The following is a 10,745-nucleotide window of genomic DNA, read 5'->3' as shown; positions in this document are numbered from 1 at the left end:
TGGGAGCAAATCAAGTTCAACTACAAGCAAAAAAAGACCAGACGTTCCTCAGCTTGGACAACAAGCTAAACAGTCGATCCCACCCCTTAGGGTGTTACCCGAGAATGTTCCCCCTCTGGTGCAGGGGCAAGATTTGGAATTAGCAAAGAAGTGGGCGGATGAATGGGGTATCCCGGTTGAAGACGTTCTGGCTTCCCAAGACGTCAAGTTACCCAAGGCTGTGGTAGCCCCTAAGCCACAGTTTGTCATGGGAGCGCCTTTGGTCAGCAAAGATGATCTCCCAACAAATATGTGTTACTTGCATACATGGTACTTAAGTGAATCAAAGAATGGGAGAACGATGATCGTGACGCGTGTCCCACGGGAGTACTACAGCCGCCCCGAAGAAATCCATATCGACTTTGATGAACTCTTCCAGATGTACAATGCCGACGCCCTCGACAAATCGCTTATGAGTTGCTATTGTCTGTAAGTTTTTCAATTCGTTGTCTACATATAACTTGTTTAGTTATTTCAATTCATTCTCTACATATAACTTGTACTCTATTATGCAGAATGAATATTCTGGAATGTAAAAGTAGGAACATCCTAAATATTGGGTTTATTGACCCAGATAAAATACATATAGCGACGCTAACTGATAAACCCAAGGAGACAGAGGAAAACCTTCTAAGGTTTCTAACAGATCAAAATTTCTGTGACCACATACTGTTTCCATACAACTTCACGTGAGGGTCTTTACTCTGTTGTGTCTATTCACTTATAAGTGTAATTGATAAGTTACTGACACATATATATATATATATGTGCAGCTTCCATTGGATTCTGTTGGACATTCAAATTGATAAGGGAAAGAGTTGATGCCTTTGACCCATTATCGAGACCCTTGGAACAGTTCCAAAGCCTGCAGGACATGCTCCAAGGGTAATTTCAATCATTCTTGCGCTTTATCGGTCTCTTTTAATGATTTTATGATATATCAATTAATGAAAAACTTAACAAATCATTTTCCTGGTCGGGCAGGGTTTGGAAGCGGTTGAAGTGCGTGACTCTCGGTATCGAGCATGAGAAGCTGACCTTTAGAGCGGCTCAGGTAAGTAGTAGTATGATATACTTCTTTTTTCAATACATTTATGATGCTAGATTATTATTTTGATTATATATATTCTATTCTCGTAAAGTGCGACCAGCAGCCACGGGGGACGCATCTATGCGGATACTATGTTTGCGAGACCATTCACACGTTTACCTCTGAGCACAAGGATCACAGATACGACGTAAGAAATGAATATTCACACCTCTATTTTTACCCATCATTCTTTGTTATCATGATTGATATTCATATTCATCTCCTCTTCTTATATAGTACACGGCCATGAGGGAGAAGGTCCTACCAGAGCAACGCGCGATTGCTGTTGCAGAGGAGCTTGCGACCTTTCTGAGGACGGAAGCTATAGATGACAAAGGACGATTTAGTGTAGCTAGGGGCCATTACTGATGTTGGTCCATGTAATCGAATAGACGGGCTCTAGTCCCGATAATTCAGATCTTCATATAATTGTATATATATGCTCGCTTGTAAGATAAGTTAATCTTATATATATATGCATAAACATGTATATTTAGAATTATATGAAAACTAATTCCCGAACACCAAACGAGGCATCACGTTAATCTCCCGAACACCTAAACCCTAAAACCCTAAAATAAACAAAATCTGCAAAAACTCTTTAGTCCCGGTCCGTGTTAAGACCCGGGACTAAAGGGCCTGCCCCTGAGGGCGCTCCGAGGTGCCCACGTGGAGCACCTTTGGTCCCGGCTTGGAACAGGGCCGGGACTAAAGGTTAGGCCTTTAGTCCCGCCCCTTTGGCCCGGTTGGTGAACCGGGACTAAAGCCCCTTACGAGCCGGGACTATAGGCTCCGTCCCCACTAGTGATGGATGTAATGGTGAATCAGAAGTGTACTTGTATTTGAACTTATGTCATGAATTTGTATTGAATTATGCAGTACTTTCTTTTGCAGTACTGCCTTCTGTAAGCTCATGAATTTGTATCAGTAATTTCAAGATCATAAGGAGAAGATCCATAGGTTCAACATAATTTCAAGATCAAAAGGAGAAGATCCATAGGTTCCCACTCGCATAAATCTTCAGGGTATTTGTCCCCTTCATAGTGTGCTCTACTAATGTCATCATCTTCATCATCAGATGTGTCCTCATTTGCTGCATCCTCCTCTTCATCTGTATCAAACTGGAAATCTTGATAATTAACACTAACTTGAGTGTTAACCTGCTGCAATGGATTATTTTCCTGCTCTGCATCTGCCATCTCTGGCTCAGTTGGGTCATTCTGTGTCCCGAGATGTAATAGACATGGTGGAGGAACTGCTTTTATTGGCTTATGTTCACACTATCTTGTGTATCAACAAAATCATTTGTTGTTTTGTGCACAACACCTCACTCTTTAACAACAAATACAATAGGTGGGTCCACTGTTAAATCTTCAATTGTTTCAGTTGGTTGCTCTGCTTCATCTTCTGCATTTTTTTGAACTGGGGATTGCTCAATATTTAACTTCCTCTCTTTAACATACAAAGGCAATGTCTGACTGCTTCTAAATTGATTAATCATCCCATCTACTTCTATGTTGTTTCTTATGACAGAAATGCCTTGCATCCTTATGCCTTCCTTCCTCAAGTAACAAATACCGTCATCACATCCATATCCATTTTTGACCATCACATTAAGCAAACTGTCATAACCGATGTCTCTCTCATACATCTTCACAAGCCCATACTTTTTTACAGCATCTTTAGAAGGAAACCTAAAATATAATGACCATGACCATCACATTAAGCAAACTGCCATAACTGACGACAATGACAAGATTAATTGGTCACGGCTAGGATGATTAGTACTAATCGGCCTAGCCAAGGCCGATAGGTGGCCATTTGCATTGCCGACAAGCCTCTCGGCCTAGCCAAGGCCGATAGGGACTAATTGGCCTAGCCAAGGCCGATAAGGACTAATTGGTCTTGGCTATGCCGACATGATCACATTTTTGAAAAAATAAATCAAAATAACGCAATATTTTTCGAAATCAATAAAAAACAATATTTAAAAAAATATCTATATAACGCGCGGTACACTAATAGATTAATCTAACAATATGTATGAGACTAATTGTTGTATATATAAAGGAAATAAATACAACTAGAAGACTATCTAATGAAAATTTTAGATGACATAGTACACTTTAACATGATTTGTGACAAGAATAATATTGCGTATTATTGAAAAATAAAAATATTTATATAACAGGCATCACACTAACAAATTAATCTAACAATATGTATAAGAGTAATTCTTGTATAAAGGACATACAAATAATGTTAAAATCATACTTCAAGTAAGTCACACTAGAAAATGTTGAATTTCTACTTTCGGTAAATAACACTGACTAACAATAGTAAATCATTCTATGTGGGGCGCGTAGGGGTAGTAATGTCGATTTGGAACATGGCTTAATATTATTTGTGACCTGAAAAATATTTAATAATATTGAGAGTTATAAATATATTTGGTGAATCATTCTATGTGGCTGCATAGGATAGCAGTGTCGATTCGAAACATGGTTTAAGATTATTTATTACCAGATAAACTTTTAATAAGGTTGAGAGTTTAGATATATCTCGCGAGCATCACATTAATAAATTACTCTAAAATAATCTGTATGAGATTAATAGGTGTTTAGTTGACTTGTTTTAGTGACTTAACAGACTGTTAATATCATAGTGTCTGTATATACATTAAATACTTAACTAGTATTAGTTGTGAATTATTAGAGGGGTGCACCAAATTGGGTACATGGCTGTGTCACATCGCATAGTTCGGGGTGACTAAGGGTAAATTAAAATGGATGAGACGAAACATGATCTCTCGCACATGTGAGACATTCGTATGCGACCCAGATCAAAATTGACTGGTATTTAATAAATGGAATACTATTTTTTGGTGTTGAATACATGCGCATGGTAACCGTGAATACCGAATAGCATCGAATCTGAATGGGCACTGGGCGGGCAGGATAAAGTCCTGCCAGACGGCCGCCCACTCAAACACTTTTTCGGTGTGGGCATGTCATATATATGAAAGCTATTCACGGAACCCAATACAACAACCAAACCAACTCATATCAGAGACATGGAGTCGAGAGTGTCGACAATTGTGGGAATTGAATTTTGAGTGGCGCGCGATAGACACATTTAGAAGGAGAAGGACTCATGGTGAATTCAAATAAATATTTTAGTACCAAACTTTTGTACATATTTAACCTTATTATTTTATCGTACTACAATATTAACGAGTATAGTTTTCATATTTGCTTGTATAATTACCTAGACACCATTAATTGTAGTGTTCTCCATTATCATTTTAATGTATGTCAGTGAAAATGTATTTATGCTAAATTTAAATTATGTGTTTAAATAAAATTATATTGAATGTTAGCAATTGCATAAATTATATAGTGCATGCGTGTATATTTGTATGTAAGTGTATGTGTTTGTGTATATGTTAATATCTTGGTAAAGATATGTAAAGTATTTTCATAATGGTTTCTAGTATGTTATGACCTCAGTCCCAAATTAATAGTCTTAGATTTGTCTCGATATTGATGTATCTAGCACTAAAATGTATCTAGATACATCCGTATCCAGACAAATCTAAGATATATAATTTGGGAAGGAGGGAGTATTATGTAACCATATTATAGAGTGTTGTAAGTATAAATTGTACCATTTGCATGTGATGCAAGTTAGGCTCACTAATAAAATGACAACATGTGCATGTGATTAAAATAGCACTGATTACCAATGAACTTAGAAATGTGGCAGATTCAGCTTTGCATCATTGGATTTGTTTAGTTGACAAGCCCATCTGATCACTTGGTTTCATCTGCTGTAAAGATGATATCCTTTCTAACAAAAGATTTTTTTTGCGCAAAATTATACGTAAGTAGCTATTTTCCTCATTTTTTCAATACAACAACATATATTGGAGAGAAACTAGCAGACAAACTAAGTGCATCTTCGCCCATCTGATTGGTTGTTACCATGTGCTCCCTCTGGTGCTAAATATAAGTCTTTCTAGATATTCCACTATGGATTAGATACGAAACAAAATAAGTAATTTAATTACACTCTAAAGTACGTCTATATACACCCGTATGTAGGTCGTAGTGGAATCTCTATAAAGACTTATATGTAGAAAAGGAGGAAGTAGTGCATATATTGACCTGTGGTTCATACCTGCTCCTGCAAATCTGGAATTGTTTTTCACATATAAAAATATTTAGGATTCATTTATACATAAATACTTGATCCTTACTATTTATGTGCTATCTCAATATGCACACATCCCACCTGGGCACAGATGCCATCTCATCAATTATTTATTTTTCCATATTTTTTAGTTGCATGCATGGATGTAAGTGGCGAACGCAAATCCGGTCGTTATATCCGCAAGATGATTTTTCCCAGCCAAGTATAGTAACGATCACCCTTTTGTCTTTTCAAACTACATAGAGGTGTGTCCACTTGGTGGTTCAGTCTACTCAGACAACTTTTATGCCTGGATGTAACATTCTAGAAGGAGTTGTGGTCCTGCATAAAACTTTACATGAGATTCACTCGAAGAAACTAGACCGGGTAATCTTCAAGGTGGATTTTGAAAAAGCATACGATAAAGTCAAATGGTCCTTCCTACAGCAGACCTTACGTATGAAGGGGTTTGACCAGCTTTGGAGGAAGCATGTTGACTGTTTCATAAAAAAAATGAAGTGTCGGTATCAAAGTCAACGATGACGTGGGTCATTTCTTTCAGACTCTGAAGGTCTTCGACAAGGAGATCCTATGTCACCGATTTTATTCAACACTGTTGCAGATATGTTGGCTTTAATGATCAGGAGGGCCAATGACAAAGAACTAGTAGGGGGACTTGTACTGCATCTCGTGGATGGGGGTGTCTCAATCCTATAGTATGTGGATGATACGATTATCTTTATGGAGCATGATCTAGAAAAAGCCAGAAATATGAAGCTCATTTTATGCTTATTTGAACAGCTCTCTGGGTTGAAGATTAACTTCAACAAAAGTGAATTGTTTTGCTTTGGTCAGGCTAAAGTTGAACAGCTCACCTACAACCAACTGTTTAGTTGCGACAGTGGAAACCTACCGTTTACCTATTTACGTATTCCTATTCACCACCGAAAGCTAACAAATAAGGAGTGGAAATGTATCGAAGACCGATTTGAAAAAAAGCTAAGTTGCTGGAAAGGTAAGCTTTTATCCTATGGAGGACATTTAGTACTAGTTAACTCGGTCTTAACCAGTATGCCCATGTTCCTTCTTTCCTGTTTCGAGATACCCGTTGGGGTACGGAAAAGGTTGGATTTCTATCGGTCCCGTTTCTTCTGGCAGAGTGACGAGGTTAAAACAAAGTATAGGCTAACTAAGTGGGATATCATTTGCAGACCTAGGGAGCAAGGGGGGGTTAGGGATTGAGAATTTAGAAGCTAAAAACAGATGCCTACTAAGTAAGTGGTTGTTCAGCATATCAGTGGAAACTGAAGGCATGTGGGTACAAATTCTGAGGAATAAGTACTTGCAAAATAAGACCTTAGCACAGCGACCGTAAGACCGAATGACTCTTCCTTCTGTAAAGGATTAATGAGGTCTAAAAATGCCTTTTTCCAACGGACTAGGTTTATCATTGGTAATGGTGAATCTACTAGATTCTGGGAAGATACATGGTTAGGTCAAGTGCCACTAGCCCTGCAATATCTGCCATTATACAATATTGTCCAACATCGACAAGCGCCCGTTGCGACAATATTGAGCCACACGCCTCTAAATATTCAGTTTCGCAGATCCTTGATAGGTCACAAATGGACCAGTTGGCTTCACCTTGTCAGAAGGTTAATGGACATCCAACTTTCGGATATACCAGACATTATTCAATGGAAGTTGACTAAAAATGGATCTTTTACTGTAAATTCTATGTATCTTCATCTTATAGATATGGGGTCGATTCCAAAATCCAAGCATATATGAAAGGTCAAAGTACCGTTGAGGATAAAGACCTTCATGTGGTTTGTCCACAAAGGAGTTATTCTAACGAAGGACAATTTGGCAAAACGTAATTGGAAAGGCAACCAGCGATGCAACTTATGTCACAACAATGAAACTATTAAGCACCTCTTTCTCGCATGCCCTATGGCTAAATTCTTATGACGTTCTATTCACATTGCTTTTAATATCAGCCCCCCTAATAGTATTAACATGTTGTTGGGGACGTGGGTAGAGGGTGTTGATGCTCATTTGGCAAAGATTACTCATGTGGGAACCTGTGCATTGTTGTGGGATATTTGAAACTCCAGGACTGATTTAGTTTTTAACAGATGCAAATCTCTCAATTTTTTGCAGGTTATCTTCAGGGCTACAGCCTTGATCCGCACGTGGTTATTACTCACTCCTGCGGAAGCCAAGGAGCCCATGGTTACTGGGTGTGTCCGATGAAAGATGGTAGCTCAGGGTATCTTCAACCGGTTTGGATGGCGACTCAATAATAGGATAAGTGACTAGTCATCTAGTTCTATTACCATTGCTGGTTGTGACGCATATGGCGTTTTGTATCTTTATTTTTGTTTGTCTCAGATTGATGTACTCGGTTCGGATTCTTTTTACCTTATTCAATTAAAAGGCTATATTTATCATTCGATGCAGAGGCCGGGACGATGCCATCTTTTAAAAAAAAACATAGAGGTGCGTCCCTTTGTAGGTGCAGCCAGCATATATTCCTGCCATTTACATCCATTGGTCGGCGTGAGAGAGAGCGCACGATGGATGCATCCAACGTGCGGAACAGAAGATCGCACTTCATCATTCATAAAGGTCCATATAGTAGACATATAATATGTCAGAATGTGCTGCATATTCGCTGCACATCTTCAGATTTTGAATCATAAAATGTGCGAAATGATGGTATCACATGTGACGCTTTGGCCGAGTGGTTAAGGCGTGTGCCTGCTAAGTACATGGGGTTTCCCCGCGAGAGTTCGAATCTCTCAGGCGTCGTGTCTTTTTTAACTGTTTTTTTCTTGCCACAAGCCTCTTATCATTTTTCAAAATGTTCTTTTGCCACAAAAACCAGTACAGTAACACTCATCGACAAGTGTATAAATACCAGTAGCTCCATGGGAGGTCCCGTGTGGTGTATGTCGACCACATTTTAGACTCCAATGTCCAAGCTAATTAAGTACGTACAGTACTAAAGCTAGGATCGAGAGCAGCTTGAGATGGATAGCTTCACTAACTCTGAACTCAAGCGTGTCGTCGAGCGAGAAGAAGCAGCCCAAGAGAAACCATGCAGAGAGCGAGGAGGATGGTTCACCATCCCCTTCATAGCTGGTACGTACCGCCCCTCACTCTCTCACACACACGTACGCATCTGTGTATCACTCACACTCCCTGCATGGTGTGCATGAGCAGGGAGCATGCTGGGGCTGGGGCTGGCCGTCAACGGGACGACCAGCAACCTGCTGGTGTACCGGCTCAAGGAGTGCAACGTGGAGAGCATCGACGTCGCGCAGATCGCCAACGTCGTGCCCGTCCCCGGCGCCGTCCTCGCCGACTCCTACCTCGGCTGCTTCCCCGTCATTCTCGCCGGCTCCGTCATCAACCTCCTGGTCCGACCCCTACCAACTTATAATTTGATGCCCTCCTTTCCAAACAACCCGTCTTCGATCTGCCTTGCTATGGTGTTGCGTTGTCCTTTTTCTGATCGAAGTTGCGGTTTCGAATTACATGGAAGCTAGAGAAGAGAAGAGGGGCAATACAGTACGTGTGACGCTAACTACCAAATTTATTAGATAAAATGTGTTTTTCCTTCTTCCTTTTTTCGGTGGAGCTAAAAAGTTATTTTAAGGGATAATATATAAGCAAAGCATGATGATTTCTTAAATATTTTTGTAGGGACGTTCAAATCAATATGCCACATCGTGCCAAAAAAAAATACGCCTCTTAAAATATCTACAACCGGACATTGCAATATGACCCCTAAACGTCCATGGACGCGCCCGGTCAGTGACCGGACGGTCCCCTATTTATCCGTCTGCGCAGCCACACTCTTCATTTTCTTCCTCATATTTTCGTTCAATGTGATTGGTGAAGAGAAAGAGAGGGAAATAAAAGAATGAATAAAGAAAAGAAAAAGATGGTCCGAGGTGAGGTTGCGTCGTACGTGCCAGATTGACCGGGTATGCCCGAACGCGTCTGCAGGTCCTCATATCCTCTTCATATTTGAGATGGATATGAGAGTTCACAAACAGTCCAGGCGTATAGGGATGATATGCAGGGCCCAGTTGGATTACTTTTTTTCCTTTGTTCTCCTGTCTGATCACTGACCGAGCTCGTTCGCGGGCGTATGAAGGGTCATTTGTGGCGTCCGGCTGTAGATGCTATTAAGGTTATATATCAACCATCTCCTGAAAGAGACACAACACCAAACTACATCCTCACAAGTTGTCACTTTATTTACTTTTGAAGTTATTATTCATCCTTCCTCCGAGTGACGGATGATAACAAATTTTCAAACGTCATGACAAAGTGCTCCTTCACAGAGAGAAATCCAAATAGAAGTGGCAGCTGTTCAAAGAATTAATGGTCAGACCCACATATTATAATGTCTTTTTTTCTTTTCCTTTTCTTTTTTGAACCCTCTTAACTCGCATTTGGTTTAAGTAATCCATTGTAGGATTCTCCTCCAATTTTTCCCTCAATAAAGAAAACTCATTGTTGGATGTGTAGCACAATTATTCAAATGCTCATGTCATGTAAGAAGGCAAAAAATATATAGCTATCATGTCAGACCCTGTTTATCAAAATAAGCAAAAGAAGCATGCATGCATGATTCATGTAAGAAGGCCATGTAAATGGAGAGAAAAAAAGTATAGCTACGATGTCACACTCTGTTTATCACACTAACCATAAGAATTATGCATGCATGATAACGACGCATTTATGCAGCGATAATGACAAATACAAACTCTAGCTCATGCCGTGAAATAAAAGAAAAAGGAATCTGTTTCATGCAACTAGCTCGATGCATTAGGTGATCCTTTCATATCCAAATAAAAAAATGCAGCACGAAGAAATACACACAAATGAATTGTTGATAGAAACTTCACACACGAATATTTCTGCAGATAATAGAGATTTCGAAGAGAAATCCCCTGTTTACATGAAACTTTATAGTTCTTATTATATCAATTTTTGTGGTAGTGCAAAAACAGATTTGCAAATTCTTAGCTGCTGAAGAAATAACTCACAATTTGCCACAATTCTTTTTCATGGTTCCCGCATTCCACTTTTGCAGCATGGCAGCAAATCATCATTTAACTAGAACATCTAACATAACAAAAAGGAAACATGATTGCAAAACAACCTTTATATGTTTGCAACATCAGCACTATCTTATTACAACAAAGTAAAAAATGATAATTAACCCATATAATCAGTTAGTTGTTTGCAGCATTCTCTACCTTTTTACGCACTAGAAAAAAAATATGATTTGCAACACAACTATAAAGACCATTATTAACAATGTCATCATTCAGGCTTTCGTGTTGTTCACACTCACTGCAGCGCTTCAATCCACGCGACCGCCACATTGCACATTGTCGTCCAC

General features: G+C 39.3%; 1 non-coding gene across 1 annotated transcript; it reads left to right on the top strand.

Annotated features, from left to right (window-relative positions):
• Positions 1 to 8,052: 8,052 nt before the first annotated feature.
• TRNAS-GCU lies at positions 8,053 to 8,134 on the top strand. The gene has a single exon. It is a non-coding gene; the product is annotated as a tRNA-Ser (tRNA).
• The last annotated feature ends 2,611 nt before the right edge of the window (positions 8,135 to 10,745 follow it).

This window comes from Hordeum vulgare, chromosome 7H, assembly GCF_904849725.1.
Source record: "Hordeum vulgare subsp. vulgare chromosome 7H, MorexV3_pseudomolecules_assembly, whole genome shotgun sequence".
NCBI classification, from domain to species: domain Eukaryota; kingdom Viridiplantae; phylum Streptophyta; class Magnoliopsida; order Poales; family Poaceae; genus Hordeum; species Hordeum vulgare.
The sequence above is the reverse complement of the archived record's forward strand: the minus strand, read 5'-3'. Positions and strand labels throughout refer to the sequence as shown.